The sequence below is a fragment of the Cryptomeria japonica genome, chromosome 2 (genome assembly GCF_030272615.1).
Source record: "Cryptomeria japonica chromosome 2, Sugi_1.0, whole genome shotgun sequence".
Lineage (NCBI taxonomy): Eukaryota > Viridiplantae > Streptophyta > Pinopsida > Cupressales > Cupressaceae > Cryptomeria > Cryptomeria japonica.
The window spans coordinates 433517353-433537705 of record NC_081406.1 but is presented as its reverse complement, the minus strand read 5'-3'; the positions used below and the strand labels follow the sequence as shown (position 1 = coordinate 433537705).

Here is a 20353-nt window from a genome sequence, read left to right as displayed (position 1 = left end):
ATGCCTACTACTTTGTTTGCTAGGGTAACCCTTCAGTGTAGCGAAAATCTGCCACATACTTCTCATGCTTCACAAACAGGAGGAATGATATTTGGATCTCCATCCACTTCCACTTCTACTACCGCCAAGGCAGGGAAACGTAGGTTGTAGACACCATAGAGCAACCCCATTGCTGATATGTTTAATGTGTAGCTAAGAGATGAGATAGATGAATCCACTGGCAAGTTCTTCTTTGCCAATGGCATTCCATTTCATGTTACATGGTCTCCTTATTATAGGGATATGATGGCTATGGTGGCAAAGGGAGGACCATCTTATGTGCCACAAGGGGAGACAAAAATGAGGACCTCAATCTTGGATAAATGCTATTTCAAGATCAATATTTTGATGGAGAAGATGAAGGCATGTTGGGTGGCATATGGGTGCAACATAGTTATGGATGGGTGGATGGACATTTGCCAACATCCACTCATCAACGTCATGGTCACATGTGCAGAGGGCCCATACTTCCTTAGAGTAGTTGATTGTACAGGGCATCGTGAAGATGCTGATTTCCAATTTTAGGTCCTCAGGGAGGCTATTGAGGAGGTTGGGCCACAAAATGTGATCCAAGTAGTGACAGATGCAGCCCATGTGTGTAGAGCAGTAGGGAGACTCATTGAGGCAGCCTATAGACACATTTGGTAGACCCCATGTTGTGTGCATGCCATGAACAATGCACTCAAGGACATGGGAACGATTGACTAGATTAGAGGAGTGGTCACCAATGCGAGAGATGTGCATATGTTTATCTGCAACCACCACACTTCACATGCACTCTTCAGGACCTTCACGAAGGAGTTCTTGAAACTAGTTGAGACCAGATATGCATCCTATTTCATTCTCTTGGAGAGAATGATTGAGTTTCAAGAGGCATTACAACTCATGGTTATGACTAATGAGTGGAATAGGTGAGCTAAGACCAAGATAGAGCAGGGGAGAAGGGTGAAGGAGATAGTGAAGAGTGATGTGTTTTGGACTGATGTGAAATACATTGTCTCCATCATTTCTCCAATATTCCAGGTGATCAAATATGGGGATGGGGATGCACCTAACCTTGGAGAGGTATATGAGTGCATTGACTCTATGCTTTACCAGATGAGGGTTGTTGTGCGAGTGAAGGACCCCTCTCTAGCATTCTACAATGAGCAAATCCGGCCTATCATTCAACGTAGATGGGACAAGTTGAACACTCCTTTGCATATGGTTGCCTTTTCCTTGAATCCTAAGTGGTATATGGGTAGAGTGACACCAATTCAGGATGATGAGGTGAAGGTGAGTTTATTTAGGTGCGTAGAGAAGATGTTTGATTCCAGAGATGCCAGCACAATTCACACTAATTGGGGAAGATTTGCCACTCTTAGAGGTTATTCATATGCGACAAAGATGGATATAGACACTATGGCACAGGACGACCCACTTTATTGTCATGGCCCAAAATATTTGACCACCACTCTAGCCATCCATTTGCTATCCCAGGTTTCCAGTTCTTCAGCTACTGAGAGGAACTAGTCTAAAGACTGCATATAGCTTCATCCACTCTCCTAAGAGGAACATAATTACCTCTAAGAGAGTAGAGAAGCTTATGGTTGTACATAGTGCTTTGTATCTCACGGATTGCAAGACACTTGTGTACAAGGAGAGTCCAGTGACGTGATGGGATGTAGAGCCAGAGGAGCCTTCACAGATTGATGAGGATGATCCTACCACTTCAGATGCAGGGCTAGTTGGTGTGATCTTGAGGAATCTTGATCTTCAGGAGTCCAACAGTTCTAGTGAGGAGGAGTTCACAGATGATTAGAGGCCTCCATTAGCTACATTTTGAGTTTTGTTATTTTGTCTTTGACTCTAGTCTCTTTTGTAATGCTATTGCTACACTTATTTGTATTTGGGTACTCATTCTAATGATGAATCATGTAATCATATTTATTATTATAGACTTTGCAATGGCATCAGATATTCATATTTTTCATTTTCCTTTTTCGATATAATAGAAATCTCCAATTTGACAATTTCATTTGTCAAATTTTATTTATGAACTACTAATTCCTAATTAGAAATTAGCATTGAATAAATCTTGGTATTTAGATTTAGTATTTCAAATTTCCTATAATTTCATTTGAAATGTAATTCTTATACTTTTATACTATCATACATCCTTTCAAAACTAGTTTTTCAAGTACTATATGCATATGTATAACTATATCAGCACCACCACTCCGCAACCCCCCCGCCACCATCCTGAAACTTAGGCCCTTGGCCCCTCGGTCTCGGAAACCCATCCCCGCATCCCCCCATCCCCAACACCCGTGGAACACTATTTAAGACCTTGCACCATCTTTCATGCTTAATTCTCCTCTTGAAAGCCATCATTTTGCTATCATCCTCAGGGAGAAAACATATTGCAAACTCCATCTCTCATAAAAATAGAAAATATTCAAATAAAATAAAGCATTAACACTGAGAGGGGGTGAATAAATTGTCAGAGATTACAGGAACATTTAACAATTAAAACTTTAATACTGAAACCCAAAACAATAATACCAGAATAGAAGTTAATCAATTAAACATAAACAATAATCACATAATAAAAGTCATCCACACAACACCAAGATTTATATGTGGACAACCCGATAAAGGGAAAAACCATGGTGGGAAGCCTACCCACAGTCAGATAATACTTCTGTAGTAAGTATGTGAATTAAAATGAAGGGGCCTGCATTTGCAGGAAGGCCAACAATCTAGAGAACACTGCTCATCACAAAAGGAGCCTCACTGACTACATATAAATCTAGACTACAATCCGAAGAAGTGTTGAACTGCAAACGATAGCATCTCCTATGCCTGAGTACAGTTTCGGTTAAGCTCAATACCAGAGGACTAAATCCTCTTACATAAACCTAATTTGATCTCCAATGATCAACCAACTCCTATGCCTAAATGATATTACATTATTTGCACATTACATTTCTTGATCATGACCTCTTACATTAACCATGATGGTCTACAGTGAGATCTTACATTTATATATACAAACCCTCAACCATAAACAATCAGGTCGGCCACCAAATAATAAATCGTTTACATAATTACAAACCATGTCAGCCTTAGACCAAACAAGTGTTAGGATCAATGTGTTAAGATTAATGATAGTCCCAAAGATACTAAGAGAGGGGGTGAATCAGTATCTAACCGGTTAACAGAATATTTAACCTTATTAAGTATTTTGCATTCCAAAATAGTGTACCGGTAAATAAGAATTAATGCCGTAAATAGGAACAATAAAGACAACACAGAAAACACACCATAACACAAGATGTTTGACGAGGAAACTCGGTGTGGGAAAAACCTCGGTGGGATTTGTGGCCCACAATATTCACTCACTGGCCAATGAATAAATATTACTTACAATGAGCAGCCTGCACATGCAGGAAGGCCAACTGCCTAGAGCTCACTGCTCAATCTACAAAATAGAACTCCCACTGACTTACAAAATGGATTATGAAAATCCAATACAATGTATTGCTTCAAATTAGCATCAACTATGCCAAGTTCAATATTGGTTTAAGCTCATACTATAACCATAAACCTTATACAAAATCTGTCATATGCATTCACATATATCTCATCTTCTATATCCTCTCTTCTCTACCAAAATGGTTTACAAGATCTCATACATATATGAGTCTATTACAATATGCCATGCCAACTTTACAAAATATATTTACAATTAAATACAATAAACAAAAGTTTATTCATGTCAGTTGGGGTGCCGATATGCATTGTAGCTACTGCCGGTGAAGTGTCTGTCAGTGCCGGTGCCTGCCGGTAGTTTACCAGATGAATGTCAGGTGGTTGCCAGAAGGTTGCCAGTAGGTTGCCATCAATGACAACACCATCATTTCTCACTAGAGTGTAGAATTCCAACATAATGATAGCCCCAAAGATACTGAGAGGGGGGGGGGGGTGAATCAGTATCTAACTGGTTAACAAAATATTTAACCTTATTAAGTATCTTGCATTCCACAATAGTGTACCGATAAACCGATAAATAAAAATTAATGCAGTAAACATGAATAATAAAGACATCATAGACAACACACCATAACACAAGATATTTAACGAGGAAACTCGGTGTGGGAAAAACCTTGGTGGGATTTGTGACCCACAATATTTACTCACTGGCCAATGAATAAATATTACTTACAATGAGGGGCCTGCATATGCAGGAAGGCCAACTGCCTAGAGCTCACTGCTCAATCTACAAAATAGAAGTCCCACTGACTTACAAAATGGATTATGAAAATCCAATACAATGTACTATTTCAAATCAACATCAACTATGCCAAGTTCAGTATCAGTTTAAGCTCATACTATAACCATAAATCTTATACAAAATTTATCATATGCATTTGCATATATCTCTCTCATCTCCTATATCCTCTCTATATCAAAATGATTTACAAGATCTCATACATATATGAGTCTATTACAATATGCCATGTCGGCTTTACAAAAAGCTATTTACAATTAAATACAATAAACAAAAGTTTATTCCTGTCAGTTGGGGTGTCGACATGCATTGTTGCCACTGTCGGTGAAGTGTTTGCTGGTGTCAGTGCTTGTTGGTGGTTTACCAAATGAATGCCACAAGATTGCCTGAAGGTTGCCAGTAGGTTGCCATCAATGATAACACCATCATTTCTCACTAGAGTGTAGAATGCCAACAATCTCCCCCTTTGGCATTGATGGCAACACTCATGAGAAAAATCTAAAAACTGTTTCCAAAAAGTGAAGTCCAAAATTTTTACCAAAAATATGTGCTCCCCCTGAGTAGATGATCTCATCAGAATAGCCATTTTTCTCTGTCCACTACTCCCCCTTTGACATCAATGACAAAGGTTGTCAAAAATTGTCAAACGAGTCCAAAATTTCACCTTAAGGTTTGTAATCGGTTGGTTACAATCTGAAATATATCAACCAAAACCAAATTTAAACTCTGCATGAATCTGTTGCTATCATTCATGGTTGCCTCAGTTCGTTGGATTGTGTCGGTGAGATGATACATATGCTCCTCCAATGATCTTTCTCCTTGAATTAATGCCTTAGAGATCCCATTTCTTAGAGAGATAAGGTTATCCAGTGTAGGACTAAGTTTATACTTCAACTCTCTGGCATTTGCCTTGATCCTTGCTTTTTCTTTCTCAAATTTCTCCAACTTTTCCTCAAATCCTGCTATTTCTTGCTCAATAACTAATATAGGTTCAAATGAACCAATGATTTTATCAGCTATATCATAAATTTCTTTTTGTACTCTGCTTATCTCTTTTTCAATGTCCCGGGTCAACAAATGTGGCTTGCATGTTTCTTTGTATAGTTCCTTATACTCCAAAATTGTTGTATTTAGTGCCGGTAAAAGTGTGTTAATATGTTCAGTGCACTTCTTTATTGTCTCAAAGAATTTTTCCTTTTCTTTTTCCATTTTCTCTTTGAATGTATCCTCATTTACTTTATCCACTATTATTACATTTCCAACAATAAATTTAGACAATGTGTCTAGCTGTCCTAAAGAATCCTTTACATGATCTACATTGCATTTTGGTGCAATCATTTTAAGAATAGGTATTGTATCATCAATTGCCTTGTAGGCCAATTCATTATAGTTGTTATTTTCATAATTGAGTCCAGAAGTACCTCTGTCACATTAGTAGGTTTGAATTCGGATGTCTGACCAACTGCCTTTATTATTTCAGTGCTTCCAGTATTTGTTACCAATTTGCTTGTATCAACCTCTGATGGATCAGTCTGAGTTTGTGTTTCAACCTGTAGTGGTTTGGGTTTCTCAGTGATTACTGGTTTTACTATCTCAACATGTACATGTGCCTCTGTCAGTTTCTCTGTTGGTTTCTTTGTGTTATCAGCTGTCGGTATCTCTGTGTTATCGGTTTCCAGTATCTCTGACTTTGTCGGTTTCTCAGTGCCAACATCTATATTACCAGTATTCATTCCACTGTCCAAATGTTGCTCTGTATACTCTGCTTGCTCTATTTGTATTTCAACCTCTACATTTTCTGTCGGTTGCTCAACAATGTTTCCACTACCAGCAATATCATTTTGTACCACTGTGTTGTCCTTGTCCACAACAATGTTCACTTCATCAGTATCAATATTCATGGTGAATAGAATTTATGATTCAGGGTTAGTGTCATCATGTGTTATGTCCACATTTTCAGTAGTCTGTGTATCATCAGTATGTATTGGTGTAGTATCCAAGGGTGGTGGTAAGTTGTCAGTTATTTTGATGTTTGGTATTCCACCAACTTTACCTTTCCCTTTATCCTTGTCCTTCTGATACACCTTAAATGTTTTCTTAGGTCGATTTAATTCTTCCTATTTTTCCTTTTCTACAAAGAAGATATCCCATTTGTCAGTTGTTTCCTCTGTAATTTCATTTATTCTACCAGCCATTAAGCTCACTTGTCGGTGACCACTAGCAAAAACTGATCCGTTAGCTTCACAAATTAATTTATCAATCTCCTCTTTCGAGTTAACTGGATGTGTAGCCAGAAGTTTTTCAACCTTAAGTTTCTTGTCTAACTCCATTACTGCAATCCTCTATGCATCTAACCTTCTATATAGATCATTTGGTAAATCATCTACAACTTCAATTAGCACTTTCTTGTAAATGTCCAGATGTAGAATAATATTGTTTTCAACACTTTCCTTTTCATAATCAGTGAATGTGTTATACAACTTGCTCACATTTGCCAAGTTACCATCATCAATGATTTCATTCAGTAAATTATCCAAAGATGGTACTGTAGACATCTAAAACTAGTCAACGCTTGTGGAGTCATACTTTAATATTTGCGTTGCCTTATTTTAGGGTTCTTGCGTCACATTAACATTTCTTCTATGTTGCGCACTTGGTCTTTATCATTTGCGAGCATTGAGTCCTTCTTCTGCATTCCTCATTTTCTATCGCTTTCAAATTAGGTCTTGTCGATAACAATCTTCAGTCATGATTTTGGTTGATCCTTGTCCTCTTGTCAATCTGTCAATCATCTTTAGCTTGTTAGTAATCATTTGCGATTATCAACTTGTCAATCTTGTCATTTTGCAATCGATTCGTCATCGATCCTTGTCCTCTTTAATCATGTCAATTGGTGCTTATCAATTTGATCTCCTTGTCAATCTTGGTCAATTTGTCATTGATTTTTGTCAACCAATTTTAATCATTTATCAACACTGGTCCTTTGTCAGTCAGAATCATGATCAAATCGATCCTTCAATCAAGACCTAATTGTCATCCTTGCATTTCTAATTCATCTTCTAGGGTTTCATGATTTATTCATTTAACCTTGTTTGCCATTTCTCCCTCTAGGTTAAATAATTTATTTATTTATCCTAAGTCTTCTTGTCACAATTAAATATTTATTTAATTGGGTAACTAATTCCTCCTCTTTTTGTGAATGAATTAATAAATGAAAAATTATTAATTAATTTACCTAATTTTCTAATTTTCCTAATTCCTAATTTTCCAATTTTCTAATTTTCCTAATTTCTAATTCAATTCTATCCTATTTTTCTCCTAATTTTATGGGAATGACATTTCAATTTGTCATAATTTGTCATAATTGACAATCAATCAATTTTGCATAGAAAGTGCAAATTTGTCATAATTTGTCATGTTTGTCATTCTTGATTTGCAATTTCCATTTGAATCTAATTCATGCTAATTTTGTCTTTTCTCTGATTTGTCTATAAATTGGATGAATTTCTTCAATCAAGGTCCCTGATCCCTGGTCGAATCAATCATGCTTCGAGTATTCTTGCGCTATCATCTTGTCTACTTGCTTTCACATCATGCTCATGCACTAGTAGGTGAGATCCACAACAAAGCTATTTGAAGGAGAAAGAAGGACAATGGAGCCACATGAAGGAGACATTCAAGTTTGCAATGGTTTGCATTTGAATTGATGTCTTGTTTTCATGTCTTTATTGAGTGTAATTAGGATTATTATCATTGCAATTGAGTTTTCGTGATTGAACTAGGCTAATATTGATTTGCTTTGTTATCATTGCAATTGATTTTTCGTGATTGAACTAGGCTAATATTAATTTTATGGGAATGACATTTCAATTTGTCATAATTTGTCATAATTGACAATCAATCAATTTTGCATAGAAAGTGCAAATTTGTCATAATTTGTCATGTTTGTCATTCTTGATTTGCAATTTCCATTTGAATCTAATTCATGCTAATTTTGTCTTTTCTCCAATTTGTCTATAAATTGGATGAATTTCTTCAATCAAGGTCCCTGATCCCTGGTCGAATCAATCACGCTTCGAGTATTCTTGCGCTATCATCTTGTCTACTTGCTTTCACATCATGCTCATGCACTAGTAGGTGAGATCCACAATAAAGCTATTTGAAGGAGAAAGAAGGACAATGGAGCCACATGAAGGAGACATTCAAGTTTGCAATGGTTTGCATTTGAATTGATGTCTTGTTTTCATGTCTTTATTGAATGTAATTAGGATTGTTATCATTGCAATTGAGTTTTTGTGATTGAACTAGGCTAATATTGATTTGCTTTGATGATTTCCATATTTCCTAGCTACAGGTACCACCTGTTTCTATTTCTTCTTGGGTGTTAACTTCTTTGCCAGTTATCTTACCGCTTGTTGCTTCTTTCTCAGAGTTCTTATTTTCTTGGGTGGAGGAGAGAGTACCGATGAAGGTTTTCTCTTCCAATCAACTCTCTTAAACTCAACAAGTATCTCACTATCAGATGATGTAACAACCAGTGAGATATGTGCCTCTGGTTGTAATCCTTCTAGTTCACTTTCCTTTATTACAGTAAGATTCATAACATTTTATTTTATTTCCTTTGCTTGTTTTGATGCATCTCTTATATACTTTTCTCTTCTCTTTCTTTGTTTCATTGATGGTACACCACTCTTAATTGTTTATGCACTGCCAAAAACTTCTTCCGTTGGTTCTCTAGGTGCTTCTAATAGGGCTTTAGCATAAGTCTCAATAATATTCACATTAGCCTCATACCCCATTTCAGTTACCCATACAGTTCTAGGAAGAACTACTTCCATCCATATTTCATCTTTCTTAATCACAAAGCAAATTTCCTTATCATATTTATCTACTATACTTTGTGGTAGTCTCTCTCTGGTTTTCATGTTGGCTTGGAAATCTTTGAAATATTCAGTTATATTGTTTTCCCTAGCAGTACCCATGCCGGTGAAGGCTTCTTGCAATTGTTTGCCTACCGGTATGTCAGATCCAAAATCTTTCTATCCAATACTGGGAATTTGTTTTAAAAAATACAACATAAGGCATACCAAAAGATTACCAAAATGAAATGTCCCTTTCTTGTCTTCTTTTATCTTTTTCAAATTATCAACTAGTTCATCCTTCAGCCATTCACACACATCTATTTTTGCATCATTATTTACCATATCATAAGCACTTTTAATGCAAAGACTAGAAATTGAATTAAGTCGGTTTGCATGTGTGGTCTTATAGCCTAAAATCATACTTATGAATCTCACATTGATATCCTTGATGTCATTTACTCTCAAAGATCTACTATCAGATGTTGCACCTGTTAAGGTCATGACTGTGTTGTTGGGTACCTTCTTTGTCTTGTCTAGTCTGCTGCCAGTTGAGGGTAATCCTGTCACTGCCCTAATTGCTTGCCGGGTGAATTTGCAGACTGAATCTAACCAAAGAAATTCTCCATGTGCCCTACTTAGGACAATTCTCACAACCTCCTCCGAAAATTTAGGGATGTTCAAGATTTCTACAAAACCTAAAGTTTCAATAACCTTGTGCTCGGGTTTGAAATTTCCATTTTCATCACAAATTACGGTTTTAAACATCTTTAATACTTCCATAGAACTTAATTCTTCAATATTACAGTGAATATAAATTCTAGGGTCTTCAGCATAAGCTACACCTTTAGGAATTTTTGAAAAAGCGCCTATGGAATCATCTTGCTTAGTTATCTCAGGAATAATTTTGAAAATGGGCCTAAGGTGTTTTACAATTTTTACAATAGTAGGGATTGCAATAAATTCGGGAGCAGAAGAGGAAGCCATTTGAAAAATACCTTAAGCTGTCTGATAATGTTTGAGTGATTGAAATAAATCACTTCACTTCTTCACCTTGAATGCCTTCACTCAGATTTTTGCACTCTCTGCTAGTTTGAATGCTCGGTGAATCAAAAAAAGAGGGAAAACTAATGATTTCTAATAAAATTCATTCAACAACCACAATAAATGCTCGCGGGTTAAGTGAAAACTTAACACATCTGCTGGTAAAGAAGAAATTTATCTTCTCACCATCTACCGAGGGTAATATGCATGATATTCAACTTGTTGCAATACCCCCAAAGGGTTACTTCTCAGTTGGATGAAGAATTTCCCACCGATGGAGTAATACTCTGTTCTACCGGTGAAGAAATAGTCTCATCAACATTCTGATCTGTCTTTCTAATCCATTGTCTTGAAAGTTCTTGCTTTACCTCATCAACCTTTTCTTTTCCTTTCAAACTGGGTCCTTTATTGTTTGTCGATGAAGTCTTGCTTCTACAAAATTTTGTAATATGTCCAATCTTGTTACAAGCATAACAAGTCACATTATTCTTTTGAATAGTCTTTCCATACCCTATGCCAGTTTGTGTTCTGCATTGATTAGATAAGTGCCCAAATCTTCCACAAACACAACTTATTACATTCATTCTACAGTTTTCTAAATTATGACCAACTTTGTTGCATTTTGAACATTGACCGGTGGGTGCATTAGTGTTCTAATTGTTTCTAGATCTACACTGATTTTCTCTATGACCAAACTTGTTACAGTTAAATCATTTGCCATTAAATTTATCTTACCGGTTTATTGTGATCATGATTGTTTGCAGTACCAAAACTTTCACCAACTTCAAATCCAAGTCCATTATTATCTCCATTAGGTTTCTGACTTTTCAGCATATCATCAAGTTCTTCTGAACTTTTCTTGAATTTTTCTTTATGTTGATTTGTAGTAGCCAACTCATTTTCCAGAATTCCCATTTGCCTCATAAGTTCAGTTTTATCATGTTGCATGTGAATCAGATCTATCTTTAACATATCATTTTCATGATTGAGTCTTAGATTTTCATTTCTAGCATCATTGAGTCTCCTAGTCAAGTCATCTTCATTCTTCTTTCTTTCTTCAATGTCTTTACAAAATCTCATAGTCATATCTTGCATTTCATTCGTCATAGTCATGTTTTCTTGCCTCATCTTGTTTACAAGCTCATTAAGAGTTTCCTTTTCATCATTATCATTCTGCATCTTCTCATGAAGTTCTTTTCTTTTGTTTCTAGCAATAGTAAGATTCTCTTGAAGTCCTTGAATGAATTCCTGTACAGTCCTCAAATCATCTTCAAGTTTTATATTCTTCAACTTCTCTGAATCATAGTCTACAAGAGCTCCTTCCAATTGCTTTCTTAAGTTCTCCATCTGTACCGGTGTTAGAATCTTCCTCAAGCTATTAGGCTTTTGAAAATAGGGTTCCAGGCTCTGATACCAATTGTTAGGATTAATGATAGTCCCAAAGATACTGAGAGGGAGGGTGAATCAGTATCTAACCAGTTAACAAAATTTTTAACCTTATTAAGTATTTTTCATTCCAAAATAGTGTACCGGTAAATAAGAATTAATGCAGTAAATAAGAATTAATGCAGTAAACAAGAACAATAAAGACAACATAGAAAACACACCATAACACAAGATATTTAAAAAGGAAACTCGGTGTGGGAAAAACCTCAGTGGGATTTGTGACCCACAATATTCACTCACTAGCCAATGAATAAATATTACTTACAATGAGGGGCCTGCACATACAGGAAGGCCAACAGCCTAGAGCTCACTACTCAATCTACAAAATAGAAGTCTCATTGACTTACAAAATGGATTATGAAAATCCAATACAATGTACTACTTCAAATCAGCATCAACTATGCCAGGTTTAGTACCGGTTTAAGCTCATACTATAGCCATAAACCTTATACAAAATTTATCCTATGCATTCACATATATCTCTCTCATCTCCTATATCCTCTCTATATCAAAAAGATTTACAAGATCTCATACGTATATGAGTCTATTACAATATGCCATGTCGGCTTTACAAAAAGATATTAACAATTAAATACAATAAACAAAAGTTTATACCTGTTGGCTAGGGTGCCAGTATGCATTGTTGCCACTACCGGTGAAGTGTTTGCTGGTGCCGGTGCCTGTTGGTGGTTTACCAGATGAATGCCACAAGATTGCCTGAAGGTTGCCAGTAGGTTTCCATCAATGACAACACCATCATTTCTCACTAGAGTGTAGAACGCCAACAACAAGTAATATAAAAACATAAGAAATCCTAGGAATACATCAATAGGTCCTATCCACACATTACATTAAAGTTGGTCCATAACCTAGATCAACCGAGACCAAGTATAGGTCCACATGCTTCAACAATGATTTCCGTCTGCCAAGTCTCGAACATTATCATCAACAACATCCTGAAACTCCATCAGAAGCTGCACCAACACCACTTATGAAATTCATCAAATATCTCCACTAAAAGCTCTGCCGATGAAACCCTCACCGGAACCAGAAACCAATCTTCTAAGAAAGCAGGATAGCATCCAATCACCAGACCAAAACCAACTGACCAAATATGAGTATAAGTATCATGAACAAGCCAATTCCATCACCAGATTATACCGGAGCCTGCCTGATCATGTTGGATCCAAGTTAATCAGAAACCACTTAACCTACTAGGACCAGAAGGGTGTCGGTAAAGCATCCAAACAACTAGTGTTGACATCAATGACAAAACATCAATGCAACACATAATCAATTCCACCAAATGGCCAACAGAGCGCACTAGAGGTGTGCACCTTGGGGGGCACTTTGGAGAGCACCTTGGAGCGCACCTTGAAGTGCTCCTTGGAGCGCACAAAAGATGTGCACCTTGGAGCATACTTTGGAGCGCACCTTTGGTGCAGACTAAGATGGGTGTCGAGGTGCACACCTTGGGGTGAACCAAAGGTGCGCTCTGCTCAAAAATTTCTAGAAAAGGTAAAAAAAAATGAGATTCTAGAATTTCCAAAAGGAAAGATACTGAATTTTTTTTTAAGAAAACATAGGTGCCAAGGTGTGCACACCCTGGCGAAGGTGCACACCAAGGGAAAACCAGGCATAGTTCAAGTGGTGAAGTGGGCAATTAACCCAACTTTCGACTTCGTGTGCGTTGAGCGCACCAGAGGTGTGCGCCATGGTGCACACCTTGGAGCGCACTTCGTAGTGCTCCTTGGAGTGCACCAAAGGTGCGCACCTTGGAGCACATTTTGGAGCACACCAATGTTGCACACCTCAGAGTGCACCATAGTGTGCACCTTGTAGAACACTAGAGGTGCGCACCTCTAGTGCGCTCCGTTCAAAAACTTCCAGAAAAGATAAAACAAATTGAGATTATAGAATTTCCAAAAGGAAAGATAGTGAATTGTTTTTGAAGAAAATGTGGGTGCCAAGGCGTGCGCACCAGGGTGCCCACCTTGGTGTGCACCCCTACCAAGGTGGGTGCCAAGGTGTATGCACTAGGGTGCCCACCCTGGTGCGCACCCTAGCCAAGATGCAAACCGGGCATAGTTCAAGCAGCGAATCAGACAATTAATCCAGCTTCTGACTTCATGTGCATTGAGCACACCAGAGGTTCGCATCGTGGTGCGCATGTTGGAGTGCACCAAAGTTGTGCACCTTGGAGTGCTCTTTGGAGTGCACCTTGGTGCGCACCTTGGAATGCACCTTTGGTGTACACCAAGGTGGGTGCCAAGGTCCACACATTGGAGTGCACCAGAGGTGTGCACCTTGGAGTGGACCAAAGTGCACTCCATTAAAAAATTTCTAGAAAAGGTAAAAAAAATTGAGATTAGAGAATTTCCAAAAGGAAAGATAGGGAATTTTTTTTGAAGAAAATGTAGGTGCCAAGGTGTGCGCATCAAGGTGTGCACTCGGGGTAAGCTGTGCATAGTTCAAGCAGCGAATCAGACAATTAACCCAACTTCCGACATTGTGTGCATTGAGCGCACCAGAGGTGCGCGCCATGGTGCACACCTTGGAGTGCACTTTGGAGCTCTCCTTGGTGTGCATCAATGTTGCGTAGCTTTGGTGCATTGCATTCAAAATTTTTGAGAAAAGTTAAAAATAATTGATATTATAGAATTTCCAAATAGAAAGAGTGAATTTTTTTTAATATAATGCGGGTTCCAAGGTGTGTGTACCAAGGTGCCCCACCTTGGCGAAGGTGCGCGCCAAGGTGGGTGCCAAGGAGCCAAGGTGGGTGCACACCCAACACTGAGGCCTGGGAATCCCCAATGCGAGAAACCCCACCAAACAATTAGATGAAAAAAGATGACCGAATGGTCATGCCAGAAACTTCGCTTGACGCTTGGACAAAAAAAGAGGGGGCGCTCCAGTAACCCTACTTCGAAGCACACCAACAACCCCACTTTGGGGCTAGGAAGCCCCAACCCAGAAAGCCCCACTCAACACTTGAACAGAAAAAGGTACCCCAAGGGGTGCACCAGAAACCCCACTTCAGACCTGGGAAGCCCTAACATAGAAAACCCCACCAAACACTTGGGCCAAAAGGCGGACCGAAGGTCGTGCTAGGAAACCCCACTAGACACTTGGGCAAAAAAGTAATGCCCACCCAAAGCCCATACCCAAAAATCCCCACTTCAGATCTAGGGAGCTCTAACGCTAAAAAACCTCACTAAATACTTAGACGAAAAGGTGGCTCGAGGGTCATGCCAGAAACCCCACTTCCACTTCCGACCGAGGCAGCCCCAACCCAGAAAATCCCCACTCAGAAATTGGATAGAAAAGGATTCGCCCACACCAAAAACCCTAGTTTGGACCAAGGGAATTCAAATCTTAGAAAACCCTGCTCAACACTTGGACGAAAAATGCGGTACAAGGGTCGCCCAACTTGGCACCCAGAAAAGAAACCCCTCTTTGGACCTTGGAAAACCCCACTCAGCCCTTGGATAGAAAGGTGGCCCTAGGGTCGCATCGATTTCATCCACACTTGGTACCCAGGCGAGAAAAAGAGTGCACCCCTTTGAGGTGCACCAAAAACCACACTCAACTCCTAGGCAAGAAAAGAGTGCACCATAAACCGTACTCAGCCCTGGAATAAAGAAAGGCCGACCAAGGGTCGCACCGTCAGTAACCCCACTTGGGACTTGGATGAGAAAGTCTAGCGCATGCCCCCTTGAGGTGCACCAGTGGGAACCCCACCTCAGGGGACTTGGGAGAGAGATGCGTGTCAGTGAGAAAAGAAGAAGCTTAGAACTGTAAACCCCACCTACAATAGAGCAAAAAATGAGGTCGCACCAATCAAGGTGATAGAGGGTTGAATCTCAGTGGATCATAGTAGAAGGGCCACTCTACCACTTACAATACCCCGTTGTTTATTTAAGTCATCTGAAAAGATTCTTCTCATCGACATCTTGAAATTGTTATCCAAGGTTTTGCTCCGACTAGGCGGTTGCACCGATCGAAGATAGCCAGTGACACAAGCCCTTGGGGGTGCAAGAGCACCCCTACTGTAGGTCTCGATACAGCCAGAGAGAGAGAGAGAGATGGGTCACATCTAGCATGGATTCTGACTAAGAGGCATTCAGTCATAATCTGACACACGATAGCTTCACGCCACTGGCTTTTCAACCAAGTGCGATGACCAAATGTGTGAATCAACGGTTCCTCTCGTACTAAGTTGAATTACTATCATGACGTAGATCATCAGTAGGGTAAAACTAACTTGTCTCACGATGGTCTAAACCACAACTCACGTTCCCTATTGGTGGGTGTACAATCCAGCACTTGGTGAATTCTGCTTCACAATTATAGGAAGAGCCGACATCAAAGGATCAAAAAGAAAAGTCTTTATGAATGCTTGGCTGCCACAAGCCAGTTATCCATGTGGTAACTTTTCTTACACCTCTAGCTTCAAATTCTAAAAGTATCAAGGATCGATAGGCCACGCTTTCACAGTTTGTATTTGTACTGAAAATGAAAATGAAATGAGCTTTTACCCTTTTGTTCCACACAAGATTTTTTGTTCTCGTTGAGCTCATCTTAGGACACCTGCGTTATCTTTTAACAGATGTGCTACCCCAACCAAACTCCCCACTTGACAATGTCTTTCACCCGGATCAGCGTGCCTAGATGCACCTTAAGGCCAAAAATAGGGGCATTGCCTCGTCTCCGCTTGGAAAAAGTAAAATAATGTTAAAAGTAGTGGTATTTCACTTGCGTTGAAATTAATCCCACTTATTCTACACCTCTCAAGTCATTTCACAAAGTTGGACTAGAGTCAAGCTCAATGGGGTCTTCTTTACCCACTGATATCGCCAAGCCCATTCTCTTGGTTGTGGTTTCACTAGATAGTAGATAGAGACAGTGGGAATCTCATTAATCCATTCATGCACATCACTAATTAGATAATGAGGCATTTGGCTACTTAGTTACTCCCGTTGTTTACCCGCGCTTGGTTGAATTTATTCAATTTGACATTCAGAGCACTGGGCATAAATCACATTGTGTCAGCATCCACAGGGACCATCACAATGCTTTGTTTTAATTAAATAGTCGGATTCCCCTTGTTAGTACCAAATTTGAGTTTGTTGTTCACTGCCTAGGGAAAGCCCCCCAAAGGAAGCACCTTGCATTTGTCGCCAGATCACCACGTGATGATCCGCCCTCACCATGGTAGCAGATTGGGCAGGCCACCAACAACCCATGGGTTTGGGGCGCAGACCCCTAGGCCCAGCCCTTAGAGCCAATCCTTTTCCCAAAGTTATGGATTGATTTTGCTGACTTCCCTTACCTACATTATTCTATTGGCCAGAGGTTGTTCACCTTGCAGACCTGATGTAGTTATGAGTACGATCGAGCGTGAATGGTACTCAGTCCTCCATATTTTCAAGGTCCACTGAAGGCACACCAGACACGACAGGATGTGCGGTTCTCTTCCAACCGCTAGACGATATCTCCGGTTGAACCGATTTGAGGGTGGGCAGGCTGTTAAAAAAAAATCTAACCCTTCCTAGTGCCCCCGCCGATGTCTTTGGATTTCCTAACGTTGTCGTCTGCCACCACGTCCCTGTTCAAGAATATTAACCCGATTCCCTTTTGATGATCGCGCAAAGTGCGCCCTTGGAACATGGCTTCCTCATCTCTTAGGATCGACTAACCCATTACGAAGTGTTGTTCACATGGAACCTTTCCCCAGTCTCATCTTCAAAGTTCTCATTTGAGTATTTTCTACTACCACCAAGATCTGCATCGGGGTACGGTCCACCCAGGCCCACGCCCAAAGTTTTGCAACAACCCTCGCGTCCTCCTACTCATCGAAGCTTGGCATTTGCCTTGATGACCAAGTATAGGTTGCACGCTTCAGTGCCATCCATTTTTGGGGCTAGTTGATTCAATAGGTGAGTTGTTACACACTCCTTAGTGGATTTTGAATTCTATGACCACCGTCCTGCTGTTTCAATCAACCAACACCCTTTGTGGGATTTGGGTTAGCACATAATTTGGCACCGTAACTAGACTTTTAGTTCATCCTGCATCGCTAGTTCTGCTTACAACAAATGGCCCACTTGGAGCTTGTAATTCTCTGGTGCAACTCAACGGAGTAGTCGCGTCGCCTTACCTATTTAAAGTTTGAGAATAGGTCAAGGGTGTTATGCCCCCGATGCCTCTAATCGTTTGCTTTACCCAATAAAACTCGCACATGAGCTCTAGCTATCCTAAGGGAAATTTTGGAGGAAACCAGCTACTACACGGTTTGATTAGTATTTTGCCCCTAACCCAAGTTAGAATAATGCTTTGCATGTTAATATCACCGCGGGCCTCCACTAGAGTTTCCTCTAGCTTGGCCCTGCTGAGGCGTAGTTCACCATCTTTTGGGCCTCAACAAGTGTGCTCACACTCAAACCCTTCACAGATAATCACGGTCGGTTGACAGTGCACCCCCCGAGAGGGGATCTCACCAGTCAGCTTCCTTGTGCCTCACGGATTTCCCAACCCACCGACTTGCACACATGTTAGACTCCTTGGTCCGTGTTTCAAGATGGGTCCGATGGAAAGCCTATTGGCTAGTGCCACAAGCACGCAAGTGCCCAAGGGTGCACCATGGTGGGCACACACTTCTTTCCTCGATCATCACAATAGAGGTACAATGCGACCAGAAGGCCATGCTTATGTCACTGCAATGGCCCACGTTGGCACGCCCCCCAAGTCGAGTGACAGACCGGCTGACATCGTTCCACGTCCTAGGGGAATCTTGGTAAGTTTATTTTCCTCCGCTTAGTGATATTCTTAAACTTAATGTGTATTCACACTTGACTTGGGGATGCGGCAAGGGGCCAAGTAAATTTTACCCACACACTGGCAGGCCGTTGTGACCCAGTTGAAGTTCCACACTTGGCCTCGCTTGACCCACACAAACCAATGCTGAACCGCATAGGCAGCCACTCATCACGACAGGGTGAGGGACCTCGTGCTCATTTCAGCCGATCACGCCACTATCGGTCATGAACAACCATCTCCGCTCCTCCATGTGGGAGGCTGATTCTGGAGTGCGACGCCTATGCAGACATTCCCTCGGCCGAGGCCTCAGGTGCAAGTTGCGGTCAAAGACTCGATGATTCACGAGATTTTGAAATTCACACTAAGTATTGCATTTCACTACATTCTTCATCGTGGCGAGAGCTGAGATATCCATTGTCGAGAGTCATGTTTTTATCATATTCATGTTTTTTTTACAGGAACCATCCGCTAGTGCAAGGGGGCACTTGAAGGGTGCGTGTCCCCACCCTGTTGCATCGTGCAAGAGGATGTCACCTCAAGATAACTTTGCAGCCGAATGACAGGTCCTACCCCACAAATGATCATGTGCGAGTGCACTCATCTACGTTGGGGAATGCCCCAAGCAACATATTGTTCCCCTAGGAGATGTAATGGGGGGTTCGGCTGTAAAACCCTAAAAATAGTCATCTAAACCATGGGCCCCTAATCTCGACAACATCACCAAGGTCCTAACCAATGGCAATTAAATCAACTTTGAGCACATAATTAATTAATTCTTCAATCATTGAATGTCACATGGCAAATCAATCATTCTATATTAATTAAATATTTATTTAATTAATTAAATCATTCCAAGAAATCATTTTGATCAATTATCCTATTTAATTTATTAAATATCTTAGCATATTTAATTAATTAATAAATTTGCCATTTAATCATGCAAAAAGGAATTAATTTATTACAAAAGAGGAATTAATATGCAAAGCAAGAGTTAAATTGAATTGAGAGAAATCAAACTTGAGATATTATTTCTTCTTCTAAATTGAGATAACTTGAAATCAGAAAAGCAATTAAATGAATTTAATCATTCTCTAAAATTGGAACTCAAAGCTTTTGAGAAAAGAAGTTCAGTTGCATTAAAAAGATTCTTTTCTTGAATAAATCAAAGAATATGCATGGAATTGCTTATTTTTATCTCAAATGCATGGAATTAATTGAATTTTATCTCCAATGCAAACTCGAACTTATAATCTGAATGCATTTTAATCAAGCTATAATTGGAATCTATCTCAAGATTAACTGAATGTAATCTCTTAATTATCCTAAATTGTGCTTTTTCTTGATCTCTCTTGTGATTCTCTATATATTCAGCCTTCATCTCTCATTCAAAACACTCTAGAGATTTATTGTTATTATACAGTTTTTGCTCTGGAGTCATTGAAGATATTGTGCTTGCTTTTTGAGATTATTGCATCTTAGTTTAGCTTCTTGCATATTTAGTTCAATTATGATTACTTGAATTCATATAGCTTATTATTCATCCATCTTGCATCCATTTAGCTTAATCTCATGCTCATATAGATTAAATCCTTCATCTTGATGTAGTCTAGTCACTGGTATTGCTTATACAAATCTGAGAGCAAGTCTATACTCGCATCTTTTAGAAGGTAATTGGTCGATTTGTTATGGTTTTATTATTCATGCTTATATCTGTCTAACCACACATGTAATGACTTAATTGAGGTGTTGTGTCTTACAGCTTACAGTTTCTTATTCCACTTTTCACACACACATTTCTGGCGCGCACCATGGGACCGAAGACTACATCTTTTCCGCCTCGAAGACTAACTTTTTCTTATTTTTCAGATTTTTA

General features: G+C 39.5%; 1 non-coding gene and 1 pseudogene across 1 annotated transcript; both read right to left on the bottom strand.

Moving 5' to 3' along the window:
- Positions 1-15496: 15496 nt before the first annotated feature.
- Positions 15497-18526, bottom strand: LOC131031926 (28S ribosomal RNA; annotated as a pseudogene).
- A 226-nt stretch (positions 18527-18752) lies between these two features.
- Positions 18753-18906, bottom strand: LOC131031773 (5.8S ribosomal RNA). Its single transcript, XR_009103189.2, has one exon. It is a non-coding gene; the product is annotated as a 5.8S ribosomal RNA (ribosomal RNA).
- Positions 18907-20353: the final 1447 nt, after the last annotated feature.